At 47.0% G+C, this 25,470-nt stretch overlaps 33 non-coding genes and 1 pseudogene across 33 annotated transcripts; all 34 read right to left on the minus strand.

The window, feature by feature from the left end:
* LOC147267450 (uncharacterized) overlaps positions 1 to 25,470 on the minus strand; it is a 41,104-nt pseudogene that overhangs the window by 12,008 nt on the left and 3,626 nt on the right.
* Positions 169 to 242, minus strand: trnat-cgu (transfer RNA threonine (anticodon CGU)). Its single transcript has one exon. It is a non-coding gene; the product is annotated as a tRNA-Thr (tRNA).
* trnat-agu (transfer RNA threonine (anticodon AGU)) lies at positions 704 to 777 on the minus strand. The gene has a single exon. It is a non-coding gene; the product is annotated as a tRNA-Thr (tRNA).
* Positions 1,060 to 1,133, minus strand: trnan-guu (transfer RNA asparagine (anticodon GUU)). Its single transcript has one exon. It is a non-coding gene; the product is annotated as a tRNA-Asn (tRNA).
* Positions 2,245 to 2,318, minus strand: trnat-cgu (transfer RNA threonine (anticodon CGU)). Its single transcript has one exon. It is a non-coding gene; the product is annotated as a tRNA-Thr (tRNA).
* On the minus strand, positions 2,780 to 2,853 carry trnat-agu (transfer RNA threonine (anticodon AGU)). Its single transcript has one exon. It is a non-coding gene; the product is annotated as a tRNA-Thr (tRNA).
* trnan-guu (transfer RNA asparagine (anticodon GUU)) lies at positions 3,136 to 3,209 on the minus strand. The gene has a single exon. It is a non-coding gene; the product is annotated as a tRNA-Asn (tRNA).
* On the minus strand, positions 4,321 to 4,394 carry trnat-cgu (transfer RNA threonine (anticodon CGU)). The gene has a single exon. It is a non-coding gene; the product is annotated as a tRNA-Thr (tRNA).
* trnat-agu (transfer RNA threonine (anticodon AGU)) lies at positions 4,856 to 4,929 on the minus strand. The gene has a single exon. It is a non-coding gene; the product is annotated as a tRNA-Thr (tRNA).
* Positions 5,212 to 5,285, minus strand: trnan-guu (transfer RNA asparagine (anticodon GUU)). Its single transcript has one exon. It is a non-coding gene; the product is annotated as a tRNA-Asn (tRNA).
* trnat-cgu (transfer RNA threonine (anticodon CGU)) lies at positions 6,397 to 6,470 on the minus strand. The gene has a single exon. It is a non-coding gene; the product is annotated as a tRNA-Thr (tRNA).
* Positions 6,932 to 7,005, minus strand: trnat-agu (transfer RNA threonine (anticodon AGU)). Its single transcript has one exon. It is a non-coding gene; the product is annotated as a tRNA-Thr (tRNA).
* On the minus strand, positions 7,285 to 7,358 carry trnan-guu (transfer RNA asparagine (anticodon GUU)). The gene has a single exon. It is a non-coding gene; the product is annotated as a tRNA-Asn (tRNA).
* On the minus strand, positions 8,467 to 8,540 carry trnat-cgu (transfer RNA threonine (anticodon CGU)). Its single transcript has one exon. It is a non-coding gene; the product is annotated as a tRNA-Thr (tRNA).
* trnat-agu (transfer RNA threonine (anticodon AGU)) lies at positions 9,002 to 9,075 on the minus strand. Its single transcript has one exon. It is a non-coding gene; the product is annotated as a tRNA-Thr (tRNA).
* Positions 10,545 to 10,618, minus strand: trnat-cgu (transfer RNA threonine (anticodon CGU)). Its single transcript has one exon. It is a non-coding gene; the product is annotated as a tRNA-Thr (tRNA).
* trnat-agu (transfer RNA threonine (anticodon AGU)) lies at positions 11,080 to 11,153 on the minus strand. The gene has a single exon. It is a non-coding gene; the product is annotated as a tRNA-Thr (tRNA).
* trnan-guu (transfer RNA asparagine (anticodon GUU)) lies at positions 11,441 to 11,514 on the minus strand. Its single transcript has one exon. It is a non-coding gene; the product is annotated as a tRNA-Asn (tRNA).
* Positions 12,623 to 12,696, minus strand: trnat-cgu (transfer RNA threonine (anticodon CGU)). The gene has a single exon. It is a non-coding gene; the product is annotated as a tRNA-Thr (tRNA).
* trnat-agu (transfer RNA threonine (anticodon AGU)) lies at positions 13,158 to 13,231 on the minus strand. Its single transcript has one exon. It is a non-coding gene; the product is annotated as a tRNA-Thr (tRNA).
* trnan-guu (transfer RNA asparagine (anticodon GUU)) lies at positions 13,519 to 13,592 on the minus strand. The gene has a single exon. It is a non-coding gene; the product is annotated as a tRNA-Asn (tRNA).
* On the minus strand, positions 14,701 to 14,774 carry trnat-cgu (transfer RNA threonine (anticodon CGU)). The gene has a single exon. It is a non-coding gene; the product is annotated as a tRNA-Thr (tRNA).
* On the minus strand, positions 15,236 to 15,309 carry trnat-agu (transfer RNA threonine (anticodon AGU)). Its single transcript has one exon. It is a non-coding gene; the product is annotated as a tRNA-Thr (tRNA).
* trnan-guu (transfer RNA asparagine (anticodon GUU)) lies at positions 15,594 to 15,667 on the minus strand. Its single transcript has one exon. It is a non-coding gene; the product is annotated as a tRNA-Asn (tRNA).
* trnat-cgu (transfer RNA threonine (anticodon CGU)) lies at positions 16,779 to 16,852 on the minus strand. The gene has a single exon. It is a non-coding gene; the product is annotated as a tRNA-Thr (tRNA).
* trnat-agu (transfer RNA threonine (anticodon AGU)) lies at positions 17,314 to 17,387 on the minus strand. The gene has a single exon. It is a non-coding gene; the product is annotated as a tRNA-Thr (tRNA).
* On the minus strand, positions 18,855 to 18,928 carry trnat-cgu (transfer RNA threonine (anticodon CGU)). Its single transcript has one exon. It is a non-coding gene; the product is annotated as a tRNA-Thr (tRNA).
* On the minus strand, positions 19,390 to 19,463 carry trnat-agu (transfer RNA threonine (anticodon AGU)). The gene has a single exon. It is a non-coding gene; the product is annotated as a tRNA-Thr (tRNA).
* Positions 20,926 to 20,999, minus strand: trnat-cgu (transfer RNA threonine (anticodon CGU)). The gene has a single exon. It is a non-coding gene; the product is annotated as a tRNA-Thr (tRNA).
* On the minus strand, positions 21,461 to 21,534 carry trnat-agu (transfer RNA threonine (anticodon AGU)). Its single transcript has one exon. It is a non-coding gene; the product is annotated as a tRNA-Thr (tRNA).
* Positions 22,998 to 23,071, minus strand: trnat-cgu (transfer RNA threonine (anticodon CGU)). The gene has a single exon. It is a non-coding gene; the product is annotated as a tRNA-Thr (tRNA).
* Positions 23,533 to 23,606, minus strand: trnat-agu (transfer RNA threonine (anticodon AGU)). The gene has a single exon. It is a non-coding gene; the product is annotated as a tRNA-Thr (tRNA).
* trnan-guu (transfer RNA asparagine (anticodon GUU)) lies at positions 23,886 to 23,959 on the minus strand. Its single transcript has one exon. It is a non-coding gene; the product is annotated as a tRNA-Asn (tRNA).
* On the minus strand, positions 25,071 to 25,144 carry trnat-cgu (transfer RNA threonine (anticodon CGU)). The gene has a single exon. It is a non-coding gene; the product is annotated as a tRNA-Thr (tRNA).

Raw genomic sequence — 25,470 nt, forward strand, 5'->3', positions numbered from 1 at the left:
ATGCCTGTCCGTTTTTTGGGAACAGAGTGTCAGGCTTAGAAGGAGCCATCGTTATTGTGGAATCCCAAGCATTTTCTAGGAAAGCCAGGCAACACCTTTCTGCATGTGGGGGAATTTAAGGGGAAAGCTACAACACATGCAGACTGAGAGAAACTGCCTCAAACACGCAGGCACCGCTGGGATTTGAACCCAGGATCTCCTGTTTACGAAACAGGCACTTTGACCAACTAAGCCACAGCGCCACGAGACCATGCACGCGCAGATGGGCTGTCCTCAAGTTTCTTTGAAAGTGATCAGAATACACAGCTCAAAAACTTGAACATCAAAATGAGGATGCCAGTTCACCACACAGTCAAAAATAAATAACAAATTAACTCATAAGGACACACTTGGGTTTCATCGTGAGCACAATAAACAAGCCTCTTTCCGCTGAAAGCCATGGTCGCTCTATGTACACAAGGGTTTTATTTCTCATTTGTGGTTCTCAATTGTCAGGCGGGCTCAGCAAGACTGCTGGGGTGTTGTTAGGCTTTGAAAAACATCAGGCAGCAAGGAGCAACGTGCCATGAAACTGGATAAACTTTTAGCGGAAACGCTAACAGGGATGCATAGTACTTGGAGCACTGGATTTACATCCCAGCGCTCGGTTCAGTCTCGGCAGCTTCAACACATGGAACCTCACAGAGACATTATTGAAGACGAAAGGCACTGCTGGGATTTGAACCCAGGATCTCCTGTTTACTAGACAGGCACTTTGACCAACTAAGCCACAGCGCCTACACAACGCCCAACGGGAATCTCCAATTCGTTCGACTTTGGTAGAACGGCAGCTGGGATGAGTGAAACCGACTGTACCCGGACCTTTTCAGTCTTGTCTGGCATGGACAATTTGCCAACGAAACAGTTGCTCTTTCCTCCTTGAAGGAACGGTAGCTAAAAAGACAGCAATGTTGATGCTTTTTCAGGGAAATGATGGAATAAACAGCACTCCTATAAGAATTTAGACATGGTGGGGGGGGGGGGAGCAGCACGTCTATCCTGAGGGGAAAGAGCAAGAACCGTCCCTGGGTGGGCTCGAACCACCATCCTCTCGGTTAACAGCCGAGCGCGCTGGCCGATTGCGCCACAGAGACCATCGTCCACCTTGCCATCTTTACAAGAAATCAAATAATTCTGTGTTCACATAAGCCTGAGCGAAATGGTGCATTAGTCTGAAATAATAACAAGAACAACAACAACAACAACAATAATAATAACGAGAGTGTCGAGCAAACATAATAGGGTCTTCGCGCCGGAGTACCTCTGGGCTCAGGCCCGAATGAAAACAACAGCAAGTGTTCAGAGGACCAATGCTGAGATCAAGGAGCAGCTGTCTCTTCAGCGCCTTTGTCTTGGCTGGCTCAGCCCATGAAATAGACTATGTGTTCCAAGTTTCAGAAGTCTTCATTTCAACATACGGTGTTGCCGGTGTCGGGACAACTGACAAACTCAGAAGAACCTCGACTGCACGTATTAAATGTTTCCCTCGCTTTACATTTTGGCGCACCCATGGCTCAAAAACATATCTGGTTTGTCTTTCATGTTCGGAGAATGTCATACAGTGTTGAAGGGCATTCCATCGAAAAAACAATTCAGTAAATGCAGACCGTGATGAAAATCTTTCTGTAAATCTCCCCGAAGGATGGGTAATCTTATTGTGCGGATGTAAGCTCACTGACAAACAAAGACACACCCCCAATTTAATGTCTTGCTTCGAGACGATCACGCTTTGTGCATACTTCCTCCGCACAGCTGAACAGCCCAGGGCCCGCGTTTCAGACGTGTCACGTTTGGCAAAACCTGCGATGGACAATGTGCCCAGACTGCTTCTACAGTGGATTTCCCATGGCTATGGTGTTTGGGTCATGTGAATGTTCGATTACATTGTGGTGTTGTCCGTACCTTTTTAGCAGCCCGTTGACTGCAAACGCTGTCTGTTTTGAAAATTGACCGTAGTCATTGTGCCATGCCAGTTCCGACTCTCTGCATGGCTCAATCTGCCCTCTACAGGGTAATGAACCTTTTGTGAGAAAGAAAATGCCTGTCCGTTTTTTGGGAACAGAGTGTCAGGCTTAGAAGGAGCCATCGTTATTGTGGAATCCCAAGCATTTTCTAGGAAAGCCAGGCAACACCTTTCTGCATGTGGGGGAATTTAAGGGGAAAGCTACAACACATGCAGACTGAGAGAAACTGCCTCAAACACGCAGGCACCGCTGGGATTTGAACCCAGGATCTCCTGTTTACGAAACAGGCACTTTGACCAACTAAGCCACAGCGCCACGAGACCATGCACGCGCAGATGGGCTGTCCTCAAGTTTCTTTGAAAGTGATCAGAATACACAGCTCAAAAACTTGAACATCAAAATGAGGATGCCAGTTCACCACACAGTCAAAAATAAATAACAAATTAACTCATAAGGACACACTTGGGTTTCATCGTGAGCACAATAAACAAGCCTCTTTCCGCTGAAAGCCATGGTCGCTCTATGTACACAAGGGTTTTATTTCTCATTTGTGGTTCTCAATTGTCAGGCGGGCTCAGCAAGACTGCTGGGGTGTTGTTAGGCTTTGAAAAACATCAGGCAGCAAGGAGCAACGTGCCATGAAACTGGATTAACTTTTAGCGGAAACGCTAACAGGGATGCATAGTACTTGGAGCACTGGATTTACATCCCAGCGCTCGGTTCAGTCTCGGCAGCTTCAACACATGGAACCTCACAGAGACATTATTGAAGACGAAAGGCACTGCTGGGATTTGAACCCAGGATCTCCTGTTTACTAGACAGGCACTTTGACCAACTAAGCCACAGCGCCTACACAACGCCCAACGGGAATCTCCAATTCGTTCGACTTTGGTAGAACGGCAGCTGGGATGAGTGAAACCGACTGTACCCGGACCTTTTCAGTCTTGTCTGGCATGGACAATTTGCCAACGAAACAGTTGCTCTTTCCTCCTTGAAGGAACGGTAGCTAAAAAGACAGCAATGTTGATGCTTTTTCAGGGAAATGATGGAATAAACAGCACTCCTATAAGAATTTAGACATGGTGGGGGGGGGGGGAGCAGCACGTCTATCCTGAGGGGAAAGAGCAAGAACCGTCCCTGGGTGGGCTCGAACCACCATCCTCTCGGTTAACAGCCGAGCGCGCTGGCCGATTGCGCCACAGAGACCATCGTCCACCTTGCCATCTTTACAAGAAATCAAATAATTCTGTGTTCACATAAGCCTGAGCGAAATGGTGCATTAGTCTGAAATAATAACAAGAACAACAACAACAACAACAATAATAATAACGAGAGTGTCGAGCAAACATAATAGGGTCTTCGCGCCGGAGTACCTCTGGGCTCAGGCCCGAATGAAAACAACAGCAAGTGTTCAGAGGACCAATGCTGAGATCAAGGAGCAGCTGTCTCTTCAGCGCCTTTGTCTTGGCTGGCTCAGCCCATGAAATAGACTATGTGTTCCAAGTTTCAGAAGTCTTCATTTCAACATACGGTGTTGCCGGTGTCGGGACAACTGACAAACTCAGAAGAACCTCGACTGCACGTATTAAATGTTTCCCTCGCTTTACATTTTGGCGCACCCATGGCTCAAAAACATATCTGGTTTGTCTTTCATGTTCGGAGAATGTCATACAGTGTTGAAGGGCATTCCATCGAAAAAACAATTCAGTAAATGCAGACCGTGATGAAAATCTTTCTGTAAATCTCCCCGAAGGATGGGTAATCTTATTGTGCGGATGTAAGCTCACTGACAAACAAAGACACACCCCCAATTTAATGTCTTGCTTCGAGACGATCACGCTTTGTGCATACTTCCTCCGCACAGCTGAACAGCCCAGGGCCCGCGTTTCAGACGTGTCACGTTTGGCAAAACCTGCGATGGACAATGTGCCCAGACTGCTTCTACAGTGGATTTCCCATGGCTATGGTGTTTGGGTCATGTGAATGTTCGATTACATTGTGGTGTTGTCCGTACCTTTTTAGCAGCCCGTTGACTGCAAACGCTGTCTGTTTTGAAAATTGACCGTAGTCATTGTGCCATGCCAGTTCCGACTCTCTGCATGGCTCAATCTGCCCTCTACAGGGTAATGAACCTTTTGTGAGAAAGAAAATGCCTGTCCGTTTTTTGGGAACAGAGTGTCAGGCTTAGAAGGAGCCATCGTTATTGTGGAATCCCAAGCATTTTCTAGGAAAGCCAGGCAACACCTTTCTGCATGTGGGGGAATTTAAGGGGAAAGCTACAACACATGCAGACTGAGAGAAACTGCCTCAAACACGCAGGCACCGCTGGGATTTGAACCCAGGATCTCCTGTTTACGAAACAGGCACTTTGACCAACTAAGCCACAGCGCCACGAGACCATGCACGCGCAGATGGGCTGTCCTCAAGTTTCTTTGAAAGTGATCAGAATACACAGCTCAAAAACTTGAACATCAAAATGAGGATGCCAGTTCACCACACAGTCAAAAATAAATAACAAATTAACTCATAAGGACACACTTGGGTTTCATCGTGAGCACAATAAACAAGCCTCTTTCCGCTGAAAGCCATGGTCGCTCTATGTACACAAGGGTTTTATTTCTCATTTGTGGTTCTCAATTGTCAGGCGGGCTCAGCAAGACTGCTGGGGTGTTGTTAGGCTTTGAAAAACATCAGGCAGCAAGGAGCAACGTGCCATGAAACTGGATAAACTTTTAGTGGAAACGCTAACAGGGATGCATAGTACTTGGAGCACTGGATTTACATCCCAGCGCTCGGTTCAGTCTCGGCAGCTTCAACACATGGAACCTCACAGAGACATTATTGAAGACGAAAGGCACTGCTGGGATTTGAACCCAGGATCTCCTGTTTACTAGACAGGCACTTTGACCAACTAAGCCACAGCGCCTACACAACGCCCAACGGGAATCTCCAATTCGTTCGACTTTGGTAGAACGGCAGCTGGGATGAGTGAAACCGACTGTACCCGGACCTTTTCAGTCTTGTCTGGCATGGACAATTTGCCAACGAAACAGTTGCTCTTACCTCCTTGAAGGAACGGTAGCTAAAAAGACAGCAATGTTGATGCTTTTTCAGGGAAATGATGGAATAAACAGCACTCCTATAAGAATTTAGACATGGTGGGGGGGGGGGGAGCAGCACGTCTATCCTGAGGGGAAAGAGCAAGAACCGTCCCTGGGTGGGCTCGAACCACCATCCTCTCGGTTAACAGCCGAGCGCGCTGGCCGATTGCGCCACAGAGACCATCATCCACCTTGCCATCTTTACAAGAAATCAAATAATTCTGTGTTCACATAAGCCTGAGCGAAATGGTGCATTAGTCTGAAATAATAACAAGAACAACAACAACAACAACAATAATAATAACGAGAGTGTCGAGCAAACATAATAGGGTCTTCGCGCCGGAGTACCTCTGGGCTCAGGCCCGAATGAAAACAACAGCAAGTGTTCAGAGGACCAATGCTGAGATCAAGGAGCAGCTGTCTCTTCAGCGCCTTTGTCTTGGCTGGCTCAGCCCATGAAATAGACTATGTGTTCCAAGTTTCAGAAGTCTTCATTTCAACATACGGTGTTGCCGGTGTCGGGACAACTGACAAACTCAGAAGAACCTCGACTGCACGTATTAAATGTTTCCCTCGCTTTACATTTTGGCGCACCCATGGCTCAAAAACATATCTGGTTTGTCTTTCATGTTCGGAGAATGTCATACAGTGTTGAAGGGCATTCCATCGAAAAAACAATTCAGTAAATGCAGACCGTGATGAAAATCTTTCTGTAAATCTCCCCGAAGGATGGGTAATCTTATTGTGCGGATGTAAGCTCACTGACAAACAAAGACACACCCCCAATTTAATGTCTTGCTTCGAGACGATCACGCTTTGTGCATACTTCCTCCGCACAGCTGAACAGCCCAGGGCCCGCGTTTCAGACGTGTCACGTTTGGCAAAACCTGCGATGGACAATGTGCCCAGACTGCTTCTACAGTGGATTTCCCATGGCTATGGTGTTTGGGTCATGTGAATGTTCGATTACATTGTGGTGTTGTCCGTACCTTTTTAGCAGCCCGTTGACTGCAAACGCTGTCTGTTTTGAAAATTGACCGTAGTCATTGTGCCATGCCAGTTCCGACTCTCTGCATGGCTCAATCTGCCCTCTACAGGGTAATGAACCTTTTGTGAGAAAGAAAATGCCTGTCCGTTTTTTGGGAACAGAGTGTCAGGCTTAGAAGGAGCCATCGTTATTGTGGAATCCCAAGCATTTTCTAGGAAAGCCAGGCAACACCTTTCTGCATGTGGGGGAATTTAAGGGGAAAGCTACAACACATGCAGACTGAGAGAAACTGCCTCAAACATGCAGGCACCGCTGGGATTTGAACCCAGGATCTCCTGTTTACGAAACAGGCACTTTGACCAACTAAGCCACAGCGCCACGAGACCATGCACGCGCAGATGGGCTGTCCTCAAGTTTCTTTGAAAGTGATCAGAATACACAGCTCAAAAACTTGAACATCAAAATGAGGATGCCAGTTCACCACACAGTCAAAAATAAATAACAAATTAACTCATAAGGACACACTTGGGTTTCATCGTGAGCACAATAAACAAGCCTCTTTCCGCTGAAAGCCATGGTCGCTCTATGTACACAAGGGTTTTATTTCTCATTTGTGGTTCTCAATTGTCAGGCGGGCTCAGCAAGACTGCTGGGGTGTTGTTAGGCTTTGAAAAACATCAGGCAGCAAGGAGCAACGTGCCATGAAACTGGATAAACTTTTAGTGGAAACGCTAACAGGGATGCATAGTACTTGGAGCACTGGATTTACATCCCAGCGCTCGGTTCAGTCTCGGCAGCTTCAACACATGGAACCTCACAGAGACATTATTGAAGACGAAAGGCACTGCTGGGATTTGAACCCAGGATCTCCTGTTTACTAGACAGGCACTTTGACCAACTAAGCCACAGCGCCTACACAACGCCCAACGGGAATCTCCAATTCGTTCGACTTTGGTAGAACGGCAGCTGGGATGAGTGAAACCGACTGTACCCGGACCTTTTCAGTCTTGTCTGGCATGGACAATTTGCCAACGAAACAGTTGCTCTTACCTCCTTGAAGGAACGGTAGCTAAAAAGACAGCAATGTTGATGCTTTTTCAGGGAAATGATGGAATAAACAGCACTCCTATAAGAATTTAGACATGGTGGGGGGGGGAGCAGCACGTCTATCCTGAGGGGAAAGAGCAAGAACCGTCCCTGGGTGGGCTCGAACCACCATCCTCTCGGTTAACAGCCGAGCGCGCTGGCCGATTGCGCCACAGAGACCATCGTCCACCTTGCCATCTTTACAAGAAATCAAATAATTCTGTGTTCACATAAGCCTGAGCGAAATGGTGCATTAGTCTGAAATAATAACAAGAACAACAACAACAACAACAATAATAATAACGAGAGTGTCGAGCAAACATAATAGGGTCTTCGCACCGGAGTACCTCTGGGCTCAGGCCCGAATGAAAACAACAGCAAGTGTTCAGAGGACCAATGCTGAGATCAAGGAGCAGCTGTCTCTTCAGCGCCTTTGTCTTGGCTGGCTCAGCCCATGAAATAGACTATGTGTTCCAAGTTTCAGAAGTCATTTCAACATACGGTGTTGCCGGTGTCGGGACAACTGACAAACTCAGAAGAACCTCGACTGCACGTATTAAATGTTTCCCTCGCTTTACATTTTGGCGCACCCATGGCTCAAAAACATATCTGGTTTGTCTTTCATGTTCGGAGAATGTCATACAGTGTTGAAGGGCATTCCATCGAAAAAACAATTCAGTAAATGCAGACCGTGATGAAAATCTTTCTGTAAATCTCCCCGAAGGATGGGTAATCTTATTGTGCGGATGTAAGCTCACTGACAAACAAAGACACACCCCCAATTTAATGTCTTGCTTCGAGACGATCACGCTTTGTGCATACTTCCTCCGCACAGCTGAACAGCCCAGGGCCCGCGTTTCAGACGTGTCACGTTTGGCAAAACCTGCGATGGACAATGTGCCCAGACTGCTTCTACAGTGGATTTCCCATGGCTATGGTGTTTGGGTCATGTGAATGTTCGATTACATTGTGGTGTTGTCCGTACCTTTTTAGCAGCCCGTTGACTGCAAACGCTGTCTGTTTTGAAAATTGACCGTAGTCATTGTGCCATGCCAGTTCCGACTCTCTGCATGGCTCAATCTGCCCTCTACAGGGTAATGAACCTTTTGTGAGAAAGAAAATGCCTGTCCGTTTTTTGGGAACAGAGTGTCAGGCTTAGAAGGAGCCATCGTTATTGTGGAATCCCAAGCATTTTCTAGGAAAGCCAGGCAACACCTTTCTGCATGTGGGGGAATTTAAGGGGAAAGCTACAACACATGCAGACTGAGAGAAACTGCCTCAAACATGCAGGCACCGCTGGGATTTGAACCCAGGATCTCCTGTTTACGAAACAGGCACTTTGACCAACTAAGCCACAGCGCCACGAGACCATGCACGCGCAGATGGGCTGTCCTCAAGTTTCTTTGAAAGTGATCAGAATACACAGCTCAAAAACTTGAACATCAAAATGAGGATGCCAGTTCACCACACAGTCAAAAATAAATAACAAATTAACTCATAAGGACACACTTGGGTTTCATCGTGAGCACAATAAACAAGCCTCTTTCCGCTGAAAGCCATGGTCGCTCTATGTACACAAGGGTTTTATTTCTCATTTGTGGTTCTCAATTGTCAGGCGGGCTCAGCAAGACTGCTGGGGTGTTGTTAGGCTTTGAAAAACATCAGGCAGCAAGGAGCAACGTGCCATGAAACTGGATAAACTTTTAGCGGAAACGCTAACAGGGATGCATAGTACTTGGAGCACTGGATTTACATCCCAGCGCTCGGTTCAGTCTCGGCAGCTTCAACACATGGAACCTCACAGAGACATTATTGAAGACGAAAGGCACTGCTGGGATTTGAACCCAGGATCTCCTGTTTACTAGACAGGCACTTTGACCAACTAAGCCACAGCACCTACACAACGCCCAACGGGAATCTCCAATTCGTTCGACTTTGGTAGAACGGCAGCTGGGATGAGTGAAACCGACTGTACCCGGACCTTTTCAGTCTTGTCTGGCATGGACAATTTGCCAACGAAACAGTTGCTCTTTCCTCCTTGAAGGAACGGTAGCTAAAAAGACAGCAATGTTGATGCTTTTTCAGGGAAATGATGGAATAAACAGCACTCCTATAAGAATTTAGACATGGTGGGGGGGGGGGGGGAGCAGCACGTCTATCCTGAGGGGAAAGAGCAAGAACCGTCACTGGGTGGGCTCGAACCACCATCCTCTCGGTTAACAGCCGAGCGCGCTGGCCGATTGCGCCACAGAGACCATCGTCCACCTTGCCATCTTTACAAGAAATCAAATAATTCTGTGTTCACATAAGCCTGAGCGAAATGGTGCATTAGTCTGAAATAATAACAAGAACAACAACAACAACAACAATAATAATAACGAGAGTGTCGAGCAAACATAATAGGGTCTTCGCGCCGGAGTACCTCTGGGCTCAGGCCCGAATGAAAACAACAGCAAGTGTTCAGAGGACCAATGCTGAGATCAAGGAGCAGCTGTCTCTTCAGCGCCTTTGTCTTGGCTGGCTCAGCCCATGAAATAGACTATGTGTTCCAAGTTTCAGAAGTCTTCATTTCAACATACGGTGTTGCCGGTGTCGGGACAACTGACAAACTCAGAAGAACCTCGACTGCACGTATTAAATGTTTCCCTCGCTTTACATTTTGGCGCACCCATGGCTCAAAAACATATCTGGTTTGTCTTTCATGTTCGGAGAATGTCATACAGTGTTGAAGGGCATTCCATCGAAAAAACAATTCAGTAAATGCAGACCGTGATGAAAATCTTTCTGTAAATCTCCCCGAAGGATGGGTAATCTTATTGTGCGGATGTAAGCTCACTGACAAACAAAGACACACCCCCAATTTAATGTCTTGCTTCGAGACGATCACGCTTTGTGCATACTTCCTCCGCACAGCTGAACAGCCCAGGGCCCGCGTTTCAGACGTGTCACGTTTGGCAAAACCTGCGATGGACAATGTGCCCAGACTGCTTCTACAGTGGATTTCCCATGGCTATGGTGTTTGGGTCATGTGAATGTTCGATTACATTGTGGTGTTGTCCGTACCTTTTTAGCAGCCCGTTGACTGCAAACGCTGTCTGTTTTGAAAATTGACCGTAGTCATTGTGCCATGCCAGTTCCGACTCTCTGCATGGCTCAATCTGCCCTCTACAGGGTAATGAACCTTTTGTGAGAAAGAAAATGCCTGTCCGTTTTTTGGGAACAGAGTGTCAGGCTTAGAAGGAGCCATCGTTATTGTGGAATCCCAAGCATTTTCTAGGAAAGCCAGGCAACACCTTTCTGCATGTGGGGGAATTTAAGGGGAAAGCTACAACACATGCAGACTGAGAGAAACTGCCTCAAACACGCAGGCACCGCTGGGATTTGAACCCAGGATCTCCTGTTTACGAAACAGGCACTTTGACCAACTAAGCCACAGCGCCACGAGACCATGCACGCGCAGATGGGCTGTCCTCAAGTTTCTTTGAAAGTGATCAGAATACACAGCTCAAAAACTTGAACATCAAAATGAGGATGCCAGTTCACCACACAGTCAAAAATAAATAACAAATTAACTCATAAGGACACACTTGGGTTTCATCGTGAGCACAATAAACAAGCCTCTTTCCGCTGAAAGCCATGGTCGCTCTATGTACACAAGGGTTTTATTTCTCATTTGTGGTTCTCAATTGTCAGGCGGGCTCAGCAAGACTGCTGGGGTGTTGTTAGGCTTTGAAAAACATCAGGCAGCAAGGAGCAACGTGCCATGAAACTGGATAAACTTTTAGCGGAAACGCTAACAGGGATGCATAGTACTTGGAGCACTGGATTTACATCCCAGCGCTCGGTTCAGTCTCGGCAGCTTCAACACATGGAACCTCACAGAGACATTATTGAAGACGAAAGGCACTGCTGGGATTTGAACCCAGGATCTCCTGTTTACTAGACAGGCACTTTGACCAACTAAGCCACAGCGCCTACACAACGCCCAACGGGAATCTCCAATTCGTTCGACTTTGGTAGAACGGCAGCTGGGATGAGTGAAACCGACTGTACCCGGACCTTTTCAGTCTTGTCTGGCATGGACAATTTGCCAACGAAACAGTTGCTCTTTCCTCCTTGAAGGAACGGTAGCTAAAAAGACAGCAATGTTGATGCTTTTTCAGGGAAATGATGGAATAAACAGCACTCCTATAAGAATTTAGACATGGTGGGGGGGGGGGGGGGGGAGCAGCACGTCTATCCTGAGGGGAAAGAGCAAGAACCGTCCCTGGGTGGGCTCGAACCACCATCCTCTCGGTTAACAGCCGAGCGCGCTGGCCGATTGCGCCACAGAGACCATCGTCCACCTTGCCATCTTTACAAGAAATCAAATAATTCTGTGTTCACATAAGCCTGAGCGAAATGGTGCATTAGTCTGAAATAATAACAAGAACAACAACAACAACAACAATAATAATAACGAGAGTGTCGAGCAAACATAATAGGGTCTTCGCGCCGGAGTACCTCTGGGCTCAGGCCCGAATGAAAACAACAGCAAGTGTTCAGAGGACCAATGCTGAGATCAAGGAGCAGCTGTCTCTTCAGCGCCTTTGTCTTGGCTGGCTCAGCCCATGAAATAGACTATGTGTTCCAAGTTTCAGAAGTCATTTCAACATACGGTGTTGCCGGTGTCGGGACAACTGACAAACTCAGAAGAACCTCGACTGCACGTATTAAATGTTTCCCTCGCTTTACATTTTGGCGCACCCATGGCTCAAAAACATATCTGGTTTGTCTTTCATGTTCGGAGAATGTCATACAGTGTTGAAGGGCATTCCATCGAAAAAACAATTCAGTAAATGCAGACCGTGATGAAAATCTTTCTGTAAATCTCCCCGAAGGATGGGTAATCTTATTGTGCGGATGTAAGCTCACTGACAAACAAAGACACACCCCCAATTTAATGTCTTGCTTCGAGACGATCACGCTTTGTGCATACTTCCTCCGCACAGCTGAACAGCCCAGGGCCCGCGTTTCAGACGTGTCACGTTTGGCAAAACCTGCGATGGACAATGTGCCCAGACTGCTTCTACAGTGGATTTCCCATGGCTATGGTGTTTGGGTCATGTGAATGTTCGATTACATTGTGGTGTTGTCCGTACCTTTTTAGCAGCCCGTTGACTGCAAACGCTGTCTGTTTTGAAAATTGACCGTAGTCATTGTGCCATGCCAGTTCCGACTCTCTGCATGGCTCAATCTGCCCTCTACAGGGTAATGAACCTTTTGTGAGAAAGAAAATGCCTGTCCGTTTTTTGGGAACAGAGTGTCAGGCTTAGAAGGAGCCATCGTTATTGTGGAATCCCAAGCATTTTCTAGGAAAGCCAGGCAACACCTTTCTGCATGTGGGGGAATTTAAGGGGAAAGCTACAACACATGCAGACTGAGAGAAACTGCCTCAAACACGCAGGCACCGCTGGGATTTGAACCCAGGATCTCCTGTTTACGAAACAGGCACTTTGACCAACTAAGCCACAGCGCCACGAGACCATGCACGCGCAGATGGGCTGTCCTCAAGTTTCTTTGAAAGTGATCAGAATACACAGCTCAAAAACTTGAACATCAAAATGAGGATGCCAGTTCACCACACAGTCAAAAATAAATAACAAATTAACTCATAAGGACACACTTGGGTTTCATCGTGAGCACAATAAACAAGCCTCTTTCCGCTGAAAGCCATGGTCGCTCTATGTACACAAGGGTTTTATTTCTCATTTGTGGTTCTCAATTGTCAGGCGGGCTCAGCAAGACTGCTGGGGTGTTGTTAGGCTTTGAAAAACATCAGGCAGCAAGGAGCAACGTGCCATGAAACTGGATAAACTTTTAGCGGAAACGCTAACAGGGATGCATAGTACTTGGAGCACTGGATTTACATCCCAGCGCTCGGTTCAGTCTCGGCAGCTTCAACACATGGAACCTCACAGAGACATTATTGAAGACGAAAGGCACTGCTGGGATTTGAACCCAGGATCTCCTGTTTACTAGACAGGCACTTTGACCAACTAAGCCACAGCGCCTACACAACGCCCAACGGGAATCTCCAATTCGTTCGACTTTGGTAGAACGGCAGCTGGGATGAGTGAAACCGACTGTACCCGGACCTTTTCAGTCTTGTCTGGCATGGACAATTTGCCAACGAAACAGTTGCTCTTTCCTCCTTGAAGGAACGGTAGCTAAAAAGACAGCAATGTTGATGCTTTTTCAGGGAAATGATGGAATAAACAGCACTCCTATAAGAATTTAGACATGGTGGGGGGGGGGGGGGGGGAGCAGCACGTCTATCCTGAGGGGAAAGAGCAAGAACCGTCCCTGGGTGGGCTCGAACCACCATCCTCTCGGTTAACAGCCGAGCGCGCTGGCCGATTGCGCCACAGAGACCATCGTCCACCTTGCCATCTTTACAAGAAATCAAATAATTCTGTGTTCACATAAGCCTGAGCGAAATGGTGCATTAGTCTGAAATAATAACAAGAACAACAACAACAACAACAATAATAATAACGAGAGTGTCGAGCAAACATAATAGGGTCTTCGCGCCGGAGTACCTCTGGGCTCAGGCCCGAATGAAAACAACAGCAAGTGTTCAGAGGACCAATGCTGAGATCAAGGAGCAGCTGTCTCTTCAGCGCCTTTGTCTTGGCTGGCTCAGCCCATGAAATAGACTATGTGTTCCAAGTTTCAGAAGTCATTTCAACATACGGTGTTGCCGGTGTCGGGACAACTGACAAACTCAGAAGAACCTCGACTGCACGTATTAAATGTTTCCCTCGCTTTACATTTTGGCGCACCCATGGCTCAAAAACATATCTGGTTTGTCTTTCATGTTCGGAGAATGTCATACAGTGTTGAAGGGCATTCCATCAAAAAAACAATTCAGTAAATGCAGACCGTGATGAAAATCTTTCTGTAAATCTCCCCGAAGGATGGGTAATCTTATTGTGCGGATGTAAGCTCACTGACAAACAAAGACACACCCCCAATTTAATGTCTTGCTTCGAGACGATCACGCTTTGTGCATACTTCCTCCGCACAGCTGAACAGCCCAGGGCCCGCGTTTCAGACGTGTCACGTTTGGCAAAACCTGCGATGGACAATGTGCCCAGACTGCTTCTACAGTGGATTTCCCATGGCTATGGTGTTTGGGTCATGTGAATGTTCGATTACATTGTGGTGTTGTCCGTACCTTTTTAGCAGCCCGTTGACTGCAAACGCTGTCTGTTTTGAAAATTGACCGTAGTCATTGTGCCATGCCAGTTCCGACTCTCTGCATGGCTCAATCTGCCCTCTACAGGGTAATGAACCTTTTGTGAGAAAGAAAATGCCTGTCCGTTTTTTGGGAACAGAGTGTCAGGCTTAGAAGGAGCCATCGTTATTGTGGAATCCCAAGCATTTTCTAGGAAAGCCAGGCAACACCTTTCTGCATGTGGGGGAATTTAAGGGGAAAGCTACAACACATGCAGACTGAGAGAAACTGCCTCAAACACGCAGGCACCGCTGGGATTTGAACCCAGGATCTCCTGTTTACGAAACAGGCACTTTGACCAACTAAGCCACAGCGCCACGAGACCATGCACGCGCAGATGGGCTGTCCTCAAGTTTCTTTGAAAGTGATCAGAATACACAGCTCAAAAACTTGAACATCAAAATGAGGATGCCAGTTCACCACACAGTCAAAAATAAATAACAAATTAACTCATAAGGACACACTTGGGTTTCATCGTGAGCACAATAAACAAGCCTCTTTCCGCTGAAAGCCATGGTCGCTCTATGTACACAAGGGTTTTATTTCTCATTTGTGGTTCTCAATTGTCAGGCGGGCTCAGCAAGACTGCTGGGGTGTTGTTAGGCTTTGAAAAACATCAGGCAGCAAGGAGCAACGTGCCATGAAACTGGATAAACTTTTAGCGGAAACGCTAACAGGGATGCATAGTACTTGGAGCACTGGATTTACATCCCAGCGCTCGGTTCAGTCTCGGCAGCTTCAACACATGGAACCTCACAGAGACATTATTGAAGACGAAAGGCACTGCTGGGATTTGAACCCAGGATCTCCTGTTTACTAGACAGGCACTTTGACCAACTAAGCCACAGCGCCTACACAACGCCCAACGGGAATCTCCAATTCGTTCGACTTTGGTAGAACGGCAGCTGGGATGAGTGAAACCGACTGTACCCGGACCTTTTCAGTCTTGTCTGGCATGGACAATTTGCCAACGAAACAGTTGCTCTTTCCTCCTTGAAGGAACGGTAGCTAAAAAGACAGCAATGTTGATGCTTTTTCAGGGAAATGATGGAATAAACAGCACTCCTATAAGAATTTAGACATGGTGGGGGGGGGGGGGGAGCAGCACGTCTATCCTGAGGGGAAAGAGCAAGAACCGTCCCTGGGTGGGCTCGAACCACCATCCTCTCGGTTAACAGCCGAGCGCGCTGGCCGATTGCGCCACAGAGACCATCGTCCACCTTGCCATCTTTACAAGAAATCAAATAATTCTGTGTTCACATAAGCCTGAGCGAAATGGTGCATTAGTCTGAAATAATAACAAGAACAACAACAACAACAACAATAATAATAACGAGAGTGTCGAGCAAACATAATAGGGTCTTCGCGCCGGAGTACCTCTGGGCTCAGGCCCGAATGAAAACAACAGCAAGTGTTCAGAGGACCAATGCTGAGATCAAGGAGCAGCTGTCTCTTCAGCGCCTTTGTCTTGGCTGGCTCAGCCCATGAAATAGACTATGTGTTCCAAGTTTCAGAAGTCTTCATTTCAACATACGGTGTTGCCGGTGTCGGGACAACTGACAAACTCAGAAGAACCTCGACTGCACGTATTAAATGTTTCCCTCGCTTTACATTTTGGCGCACCCATGGCTCAAAAACATATCTGGTTTGTCTTTCATGTTCGGAGAATGTCATACAGTGTTGAAGGGCATTCCATCGAAAAAACAATTCAGTAAATGCAGACCGTGATGAAAATCTTTCTGTAAATCTCCCCGAAGGATGGGTAATCTTATTGTGCGGATGTAAGCTCACTGACAAACAAAGACACACCCCCAATTTAATGTCTTGCTTCGAGACGATCACGCTTTGTGCATACTTCCTCCGCACAGCTGAACAGCCCAGGGCCCGCGTTTCAGACGTGTCACGTTTGGCAAAACCTGCGATGGACAATGTGCCCAGACTGCTTCTACAGTGGATTTCCCATGGCTATGGTGTTTGGGTCATGTGAATGTTCGATTACATTGTGGTGTTGTCCGTACCTTTTTAGCAGCCCGTTGACTGCAAACGCTGTCTGTTTTGAAAATTGACCGTAGTCATTGTGCCATGCCAGTTCCGACTCTCTGCATGGCTCAATCTGCCCTCTACAGGGTAATGAACCTTTTGTGAGAAAGAAAATGCCTGTCCGTTTTTTGGGAACAGAGTGTCAGGCTTAGAAGGAGCCATCGTTATTGTGGAATCCCAAGCATTTTCTAGGAAAGCCAGGCAACACCTTTCTGCATGTGGGGGAATTTAAGGGGAAAGCTACAACACATGCAGACTGAGAGAAACTGCCTCAAACACGCAGGCACCGCTGGGATTTGAACCCAGGATCTCCTGTTTACGAAACAGGCACTTTGACCAACTAAGCCACAGCGCCACGAGACCATGCACGCGCAGATGGGCTGTCCTCAAGTTTCTTTGAAAGTGATCAGAATACACAGCTCAAAAACTTGAACATCAAAATGAGGATGCCAGTTCACCACACAGTCAAAAATAAATAACAAATTAACTCATAAGGACACACTTGGGTTTCATCGTGAGCACAATAAACAAGCCTCTTTCCGCTGAAAGCCATGGTCGCTCTATGTACACAAGGGTTTTATTTCTCATTTGTGGTTCTCAATTGTCAGGCGGGCTCAGCAAGACTGCTGGGGTGTTGTTAGGCTTTGAAAAACATCAGGCAGCAAGGAGCAACGTGCCATGAAACTGGATTAACTTTTAGCGGAAACGCTAACAGGGATGCATAGTACTTGGAGCACTGGATTTACATCCCAGCGCTCGGTTCAGTCTCGGCAGCTTCAACACATGGAACCTCACAGAGACATTATTGAAGACGAAAGGCACTGCTGGGATTTGAACCCAGGATCTCCTGTTTACTAGACAGGCACTTTGACCAACTAAGCCACAGCGCCTACACAACGCCCAACGGGAATCTCCAATTCGTTCGACTTTGGTAGAACGGCAGCTGGGATGAGTGAAACCGACTGTACCCGGACCTTTTCCGTCTTGTCTGGCATGGACAATTTGCCAACGAAACAGTTGCTCTTTCCTCCTTGAAGGAACGGTAGCTAAAAAGACAGCAATGTTGATGCTTTTTCAGGGAAATGATGGAATAAACAGCACTCCTATAAGAATTTAGACATGGTGGGGGGGGGGGGAGCAGCACGTCTATCCTGAGGGGAAAGAGCAAGAACCGTCACTGGGTGGGCTCGAACCACCATCCTCTCGGTTAACAGCCGAGCGCGCTGGCCGATTGCGCCACAGAGACCATCGTCCACCTTGCCATCTTTACAAGAAATCAAATAATTCTGTGTTCACATAAGCCTGAGCGAAATGGTGCATTAGTCTGAAATAATAACAAGAACAACAACAACAACAACAATAATAATAACGAGAGTGTCGAGCAAACATAATAGGGTCTTCGCGCCGGAGTACCTCTGGGCTCAGGCCCGAATGAAAACAACAGCAAGTGTTCAGAGGACCAATGCTGAGATCAAGGAGCAGCTGTCTCTTCAGCGCCTTTGTCTTGGCTGGCTCAGCCCATGAAATAGACTATGTGTTCCAAGTTTCAGAAGTCTTCATTTCAACATACGGTGTTGCCGGTGTCGGGACAACTGACAAACTCAGAAGAACCTCGACTGCACGTATTAAATGTTTCCCTCGCTTTACATTTTGGCGCACCCATGGCTCAAAAACATATCTGGTTTGTCTTTCATGTTCGGAGAATGTCATACAGTGTTGAAGGGCATTCCATCGAAAAAACAATTCAGTAAATGCAGACCGTGATGAAAATCTTTCTGTAAATCTCCCCGAAGGATGGGTAATCTTATTGTGCGGATGTAAGCTCACTGACAAACAAAGACACACCCCCAATTTAATGTCTTGCTTCGAGACGATCACGCTTTGTGCATACTTCCTCCGCACAGCTGAACAGCCCAGGGCCCGCGTTTCAGACGTGTCACGTTTGGCAAAACCTGCGATGGACAATGTGCCCAGACTGCTTCTACAGTGGATTTCCCATGGCTATGGTGTTTGGGTCATGTGAATGTTCGATTACATTGTGGTGTTGTCCGTACCTTTTTAGCAGCCCGTTGACTGCAAACGCTGTCTGTTTTGAAAATTGACCGTAGTCATTGTGCCATGCCAGTTCCGACTCTCTGCATGGCTCAATCTGCCCTCTACAGGGTAATGAACCTTTTGTGAGAAAGAAAATGCCTGTCCATTTTTTGGGAACAGAGTGTCAGGCTTAGAAGAAGCCATCGTTATTGTGGAATCCCAAGCATTTTCTAGGAAAGCCAGGCAACACCTTTCTGCATGTGGGGGAATTTAAGGGGAAAGCTACAACACATGCAGACTGAGAGAAACTGCCTCAAACACGCAGGCACCGCTGGGATTTGAACCCAGGATCTCCTGTTTACGAAACAGGCACTTTGACCAACTAAGCCACAGCGCCACGAGACCATGCACGCGCAGATGGGCTGTCCTCAAGTTTCTTTGAAAGTGATCAGAATACACAGCTCAAAAACTTGAACATCAAAATGAGGATGCCAGTTCACCACACAGTCAAAAATAAATAACAAATTAACTCATAAGGACACACTTGGGTTTCATCGTGAGCACAATAAACAAGCCTCTTTCCGCTGAAAGCCATGGTCGCTCTATGTACACAAGGGTTTTATTTCTCATTTGTGGTTCTCAATTGTCAGGCGGGCTCAGCAAGACTGCTGGGGTGTTGTTAGGCTTTGAAAAACATCAGGCAGCAAGGAGCAACGTGCCATGAAACTGGATAAACTTTTAGCGGAAACGCTAACAGGGATGCATAGTACTTGGAGCACTGGATTTACATCCCAGCGCTCGGTTCAGTCTCGGCAGCTTCAACACATGGAACCTCACAGAGACATTATTGAAGACGAAAGGCACTGCTGGGATTTGAACCCAGGATCTCCTGTTTACTAGACAGGCACTTTGACCAACTAAGCCACAGCGCCTACACAACGCCCAACGGGAATCTCCAATTCGTTCGACTTTGGTAGAACGGCAGCTGGGATGAGTGAAACCGACTGTACCCGGACCTTTTCAGTCTTGTCTGGCATGGACAATTTGCCAACGAAACAGTTGCTCTTACCTCCTTGAAGGAACGGTAGCTAAAAAGACAGCAATGTTGATGCTTTTTCAGGGAAATGATGGAATAAACAGCACTCCTATAAGAATTTAGACATGGTGGGGGGGGGGGGGGGAGCAGCACGTCTATCCTGAGGGGAAAGAGCAAGAACCGTCCCCGGGTGGGCTCGAACCACCATCCTCTCAGTTAACAGCCGAGCGCGCTGGCCGATTGCGCCACAGAGACCATCGTCCACCTTGCCATCTTTACAAGAAATCAAATAATTCTGTGTTCACATAAGCCTGAGCGAAATGGTGCATTAGTCTGAAATAATAACAAGAATAACAACAACAACAACAATAATAATAACGAGAGTGTCGAGCAAACATAATAGGGTCTTCGCGCCGGAGTACCTCTGGGCTCAGGCCCGAATGAAAACAACAGCAAGTGTTCAGAGGACCAATCTAGGAGCAGCTGTCTCTTCAGCACCTTTGTCTTGGCTGGCTCAGCCCATGAAATAGACTATGTGTTCCAAGTTTCAGAAGTCTTCATTTCAACATACGGTGTTGCCGGTGTCGGGACAACTGACAAACTCAGAAGAACCTCGACTGCACGTATTAAATGTTTCCCTCGCTTTACATTTTGGCGCACCCATGGCTCAAAAACATATCTGGTTTGTCTTTCATGTTCGGAGAATGTCATACAGTGTTGAAGGGCATTCCATCGAAAAAACAATTCAGTAAATGCAGACCGTGATGAAAATCTTTCTGTAAATCTCCCCGAAGGATGGGTAATCTTATTGTGCGGATGTAAGCTCACTGACAAACAAAGACACACCCCCAATTTAATGTCTTGCTTCGAGACGATCACGCTTTGTGCATACTTCCTCCGCACAGCTGAACAGCCCAGGGCCCGCGTTTCAGACGTGTCACGTTTGGCAAAACCTGCGATGGACAATGTGCCCAGACTGCTTCTACAGTGGATTTCCCATGGCTATGGTGTTTGGGTCATGTGAATGTTCGATTACATTGTGGTGTTGTCCGTACCTTTTTAGCAGCCCGTTGACTGCAAACGCTGTCTGTTTTGAAAATTGACCGTAGTCATTGTGCCATGCCAGTTCCGACTCTCTGCATGGCTCAATCTGCCCTCTACAGGGTAATGAACCTTTTGTGAGAAAGAAAATGCCTGTCCATTTTTTGGGAACAGAGTGTCAGGCTTAGAAGAAGCCATCGTTATTGTGGAATCCCAAGCATTTTCTAGGAAAGCCAGGCAACACCTTTCTGCATGTGGGGGAATTTAAGGGGAAAGCTACAACACATGCAGACTGAGAGAAACTGCCTCAAACACGCAGGCACCGCTGGGATTTGAACCCAGGATCTCCTGTTTACGAAACAGGCACTTTGACCAACTAAGCCACAGCGCCACGAGACCATGCACGCGCAGATGGGCTGTCCTCAAGTTTCTTTGAAAGTGATCAGAATACACAGCTCAAAAACTTGAACATCAAAATGAGGATGCCAGTTCACCACACAGTCAAAAATAAATAACAAATTAACTCATAAGGACACACTTGGGTTTCATCGTGAGCACAATAAACAAGCCTCTTTCCGCTGAAAGCCATGGTCGCTCTATGTACACAAGGGTTTTATTTCTCATTTGTGGTTCTCAATTGTCAGGCGGGCTCAGCAAGACTGCTGGGGTGTTGTTAGGCTTTGAAAAACATCAGGCAGCAAGGAGCAACGTGCCATGAAACTGGATAAACTTTTAGCGGAAACGCTAACAGGGATGCATAGTACTTGGAGCACTGGATTTACATCCCAGCGCTCGGTTCAGTCTCGGCAGCTTCAACACATGGAACCTCACAGAGACATTATTGAAGACGAAAGGCACTGCTGGGATTTGAACCCAGGATCTCCTGTTTACTAGACAGGCACTTTGACCAACTAAGCCACAGCGCCTACACAACGCCCAACGGGAATCTCCAATTCGTTCGACTTTGGTAGAACGGCAGCTGGGATGAGTGAAACCGACTGTACCCGGACCTTTTCAGTCTTGTCTGGCATGGACAATTTGCCAACGAAACAGTTGCTCTTACCTCCTTGAAGGAACGGTAGCTAAAAAGACAGCAATGTTGATGCTTTTTCAGGGAAATGATGGAATAAACAGCACTCCTATAAGAATTTAGACATGGTGGGGGGGGGGGGGGGGAGCAGCACGTCTATCCTGAGGGGAAAGAGCAAGAACCGTCCCCGGGTGGGCTCGAACCACCATCCTCTCAGTTAACAGCCGAGCGCGCTGGCCGATTGCGCCACAGAGACCATCGTCCACCTTGCCATCTTTACAAGAAATCAAATAATTCTGTGTTCACATAAGCCTGAGCGAAATGGTGCATTAGTCTGAAATAATAACAAGAATAACAACAACAACAACAATAATAATAACGAGAGTGTCGAGCAAACATAATAGGGTCTTCGCGCCGGAGTACCTCTGGGCTCAGGCCCGAATGAAAACAACAGCAAGTGTTCAGAGGACCAATCTAGGAGCAGCTGTCTCTTCAGCACCTTTGTCTTGGCTGGCTCAGCCCATGAAATAGACTATGTGTTCCAAGTTTCAGAAGTCTTCATTTCAACATACGGTGTTGCCGGTGTCGGGACAACTGACAAACTCAGAAGAACCTCGACTGCACGTATTAAATGTTTCCCTCGCTTTACATTTTGGCGCACCCATGGCTCAAAAACATATCTGGTTTGTCTTTCATGTTCGGAGAATGTCATACAGTGTTGAAGGGCATTCCATCGAAAAAACAATTCAGTAAATGCAGACCGTGATGAAAATCTTTCTGTAAATCTCCCCGAAGGATGGGTAATCTTATTGTGCGGATGTAAGCTCACTGACAAACAAAGACACACCCCCAATTTAATGTCTTGCTTCGAGACGATCACGCTTTGTGCATACTTCCTCCGCACAGCTGAACAGCCCAGGGCCCGCGTTTCAGACGTGTCACGTTTGGCAAAACCTGCGATGGACAATGTGCCCAGACTGCTTCTACAGTGGATTTCCCATGGCTATGGTGTTTGGGTCATGTGAATGTTCGATTACATTGTGGTGTTGTCCGTACCTTTTTAGCAGCCCGTTGACTGCAAACGCTGTCTGTTTTGAAAATTGACCGTAGTCATTGTGCCATGCCAGTTCCGACTCTCTGCATGGCTCAATCTGCCCTCTACAGGGTAATGAACCTTTTGTGAGAAAGAAAATGCCTGTCCATTTTTTGGGAACAGAGTGTCAGGCTTAGAAGAAGCCATCGTTATTGTGGAATCCCAAGCATTTTCTAGGAAAGCCAGGCAACACCTTTCTGCATGTGGGGGAATTTAAGGGGAAAGCTACAACACATGCAGACTGAGAGAAACTGCCTCAAACACGCAGGCACCGCTGGGATTTGAACCCAGGATCTCCTGTTTACGAAACAGGCACTTTGACCAACTAAGCCACAGCGCCACGAGACCATGCACGCGCAGATGGGCTGTCCTCAAGTTTCTTTGAAAGTGATCAGAATACACAGCTCAAAAACTTGAACATCAAAATGAGGATGCCAGTTCACCACACAGTCAAAAATAAATAACAAATTAACTCATAAGGACACACTTGGGTTTCATCGTGAGCACAATAAACAAGCCTCTTTCCGCTGAAAGCCATGGTCGCTCTATGTACACAAGGGTTTTATTTCTCATTTGTGGTTCTCAATTGTCAGGCGGGCTCAGCAAGACTGCTGGGGTGTTGTTAGGCTTTGAAAAACATCAGGCAGCAAGGAGCAACGTGCCATGAAACTGGATAAACTTTTAGCGGAAACGCTAACAGGGATGCATAGTACTTGGAGCACTGGATTTACATCCCAGCGCTCGGTTCAGTCTCGTCAGCTTCAACACATGGAACCTCACAGAGACATTATTGAAGACGAAAGGCACTGCTGGGATTTGAACCCAGGATCTCCTGTTTACTAGACAGGCACTTTGACCAACTAAGCCACAGCGCCTACACAACGCCCAAAGGGAATCTCCAATTCGTTCGACTTTGGTAGAACGGCAGCTGGGATGAGTGAAACCGACTGTACCCGGACCTTTTCAATCTTGTCTGGCATGGACAATTTGCCAACGAAACAGTTGCTCTTACCTCCTTGAAGGAACGGTAGCTAAAAAGACAGCAATGTTGATGCTTTTTCAGGGAAATGATGGAATAAACAGCACTCCTATAAGAATTTAGACATGGTGGGGGGGGGTGCAGCACGTCTAACCTTAGGGGAAAGAGAAAGAACCGTCCCTGGGTGGGCTCGAACCACCATCCTCTCGGTTAACAGCCGAGCGCGCTGGCCGATTGCGCCACAGAGACCATCGTCCACCTTGCCATCTTTACAAGAAATCAAATAATTCTGTGTTCACAAAAGCCTGAGCGAAATGGTGCATTAGTCTGAAATAATAACAAGAACAACAACAACAACAACAATAATAATAACGAGAGTGTCGAGCAAACATAATAGGGTCTTCGCGCCGGAGTACCTCTGGGCTCAGGCCCGAATGAAAACAACAGCAAGTGTTCAGAGGACCAATGCTGAGATCAAGGAGCAGCTGTCTCTTCAGCGCCTTTGTCTTGGCTGGCTCAGCCCATGAAATAGACTATGTGTTCCAAGTTTCAGAAGTCTTCATTTCAACATACGGTGTTGCCGGTGTCGGGACAACTGACAAACTCAGAAGAACCTCGACTGCACGTATTAAATGTTTCCCTCGCTTTACATTTTGGCGCACCCATGGCTCAAAAACATATCTGGTTTGTCTTTCATGTTCGGAGAATGTCATACAGTGTTGAAGGGCATTCCATCGAAAAAACAATTCAGTAAATGCAGACCGTGATGAAAATCTTTCTGTAAATCTCCCCGAAGGATGGGTAATCTTATTGTGCGGATGTAAGCTCACTGACAAACAAAGACACACCCCCAATTTAATGTCTTGCTTCGAGACGATCACGCTTTGTGCATACTTCCTCCGCACAGCTGAACAGCCCAGGGCCCGCGTTTCAGACGTGTCACGTTTGGCAAAACCTGCGATGGACAATGTGCCCAGACTGCTTCTACAGTGGATTTCCCATGGCTATGGTGTTTGGGTCATGTGAATGTTCGATTACATTGTGGTGTTGTCCGTACCTTTTTAGCAGCCCGTTGACTGCAAACGCTGTCTGTTTTGAAAATTGACCGTAGTCATTGTGCCATGCCAGTTCCGACTCTCTGCATGGCTCAATCTGCCCTCTACAGGGTAATGAACCTTTTGTGAGAAAGAAAATGCCTGTCCATTTTTTGGGAACAGAGTGTCAGGCTTAGAAGAAGCCATCGTTATTGTGGAATCCCAAGCATTTTCTAGGAAAGCCAGGCAACACCTTTCTGCATGTGGGGGAATTTAAGGGGAAAGCTACAACACATGCAGACTGAGAGAAACTGCCTCAAACACGCAGGCACCGCTGGGATTTGAACCCAGGATCTCCTGTTTACGAAACAGGCACTTTGACCAACTAAGCCACAGCGCCACGAGACCATGCACGCGCAGATGGGCTGTCCTCAAGTTTCTTTGAAAGTGATCAGAATACACAGCTCAAAAACTTGAACATCAAAATGAGGATGCCAGTTCACCACACAGTCAAAAATAAATAACAAATTAACTCATAAGGACACACTTGGGTTTCATCGTGAGCACAATAAACAAGCCTCTTTCCGCTGAAAGCCATGGTCGCTCTATGTACACAAGGGTTTTATTTCTCATTTGTGGTTCTCAATTGTCAGGCGGGCTCAGCAAGACTGCTGGGGTGTTGTTAGGCTTTGAAAAACATCAGGCAGCAAGGAGCAACGTGCCATG

Source organism: Aulostomus chinensis, chromosome 3 (assembly GCF_037954235.1).
Source record: "Aulostomus chinensis isolate RoL2024-O1b breed Wild chromosome 3, RoL_Achi_v1.0, whole genome shotgun sequence".
In the NCBI taxonomy this organism is placed as follows: Eukaryota; Metazoa; Chordata; class Actinopteri; order Syngnathiformes; family Aulostomidae; genus Aulostomus; species Aulostomus chinensis.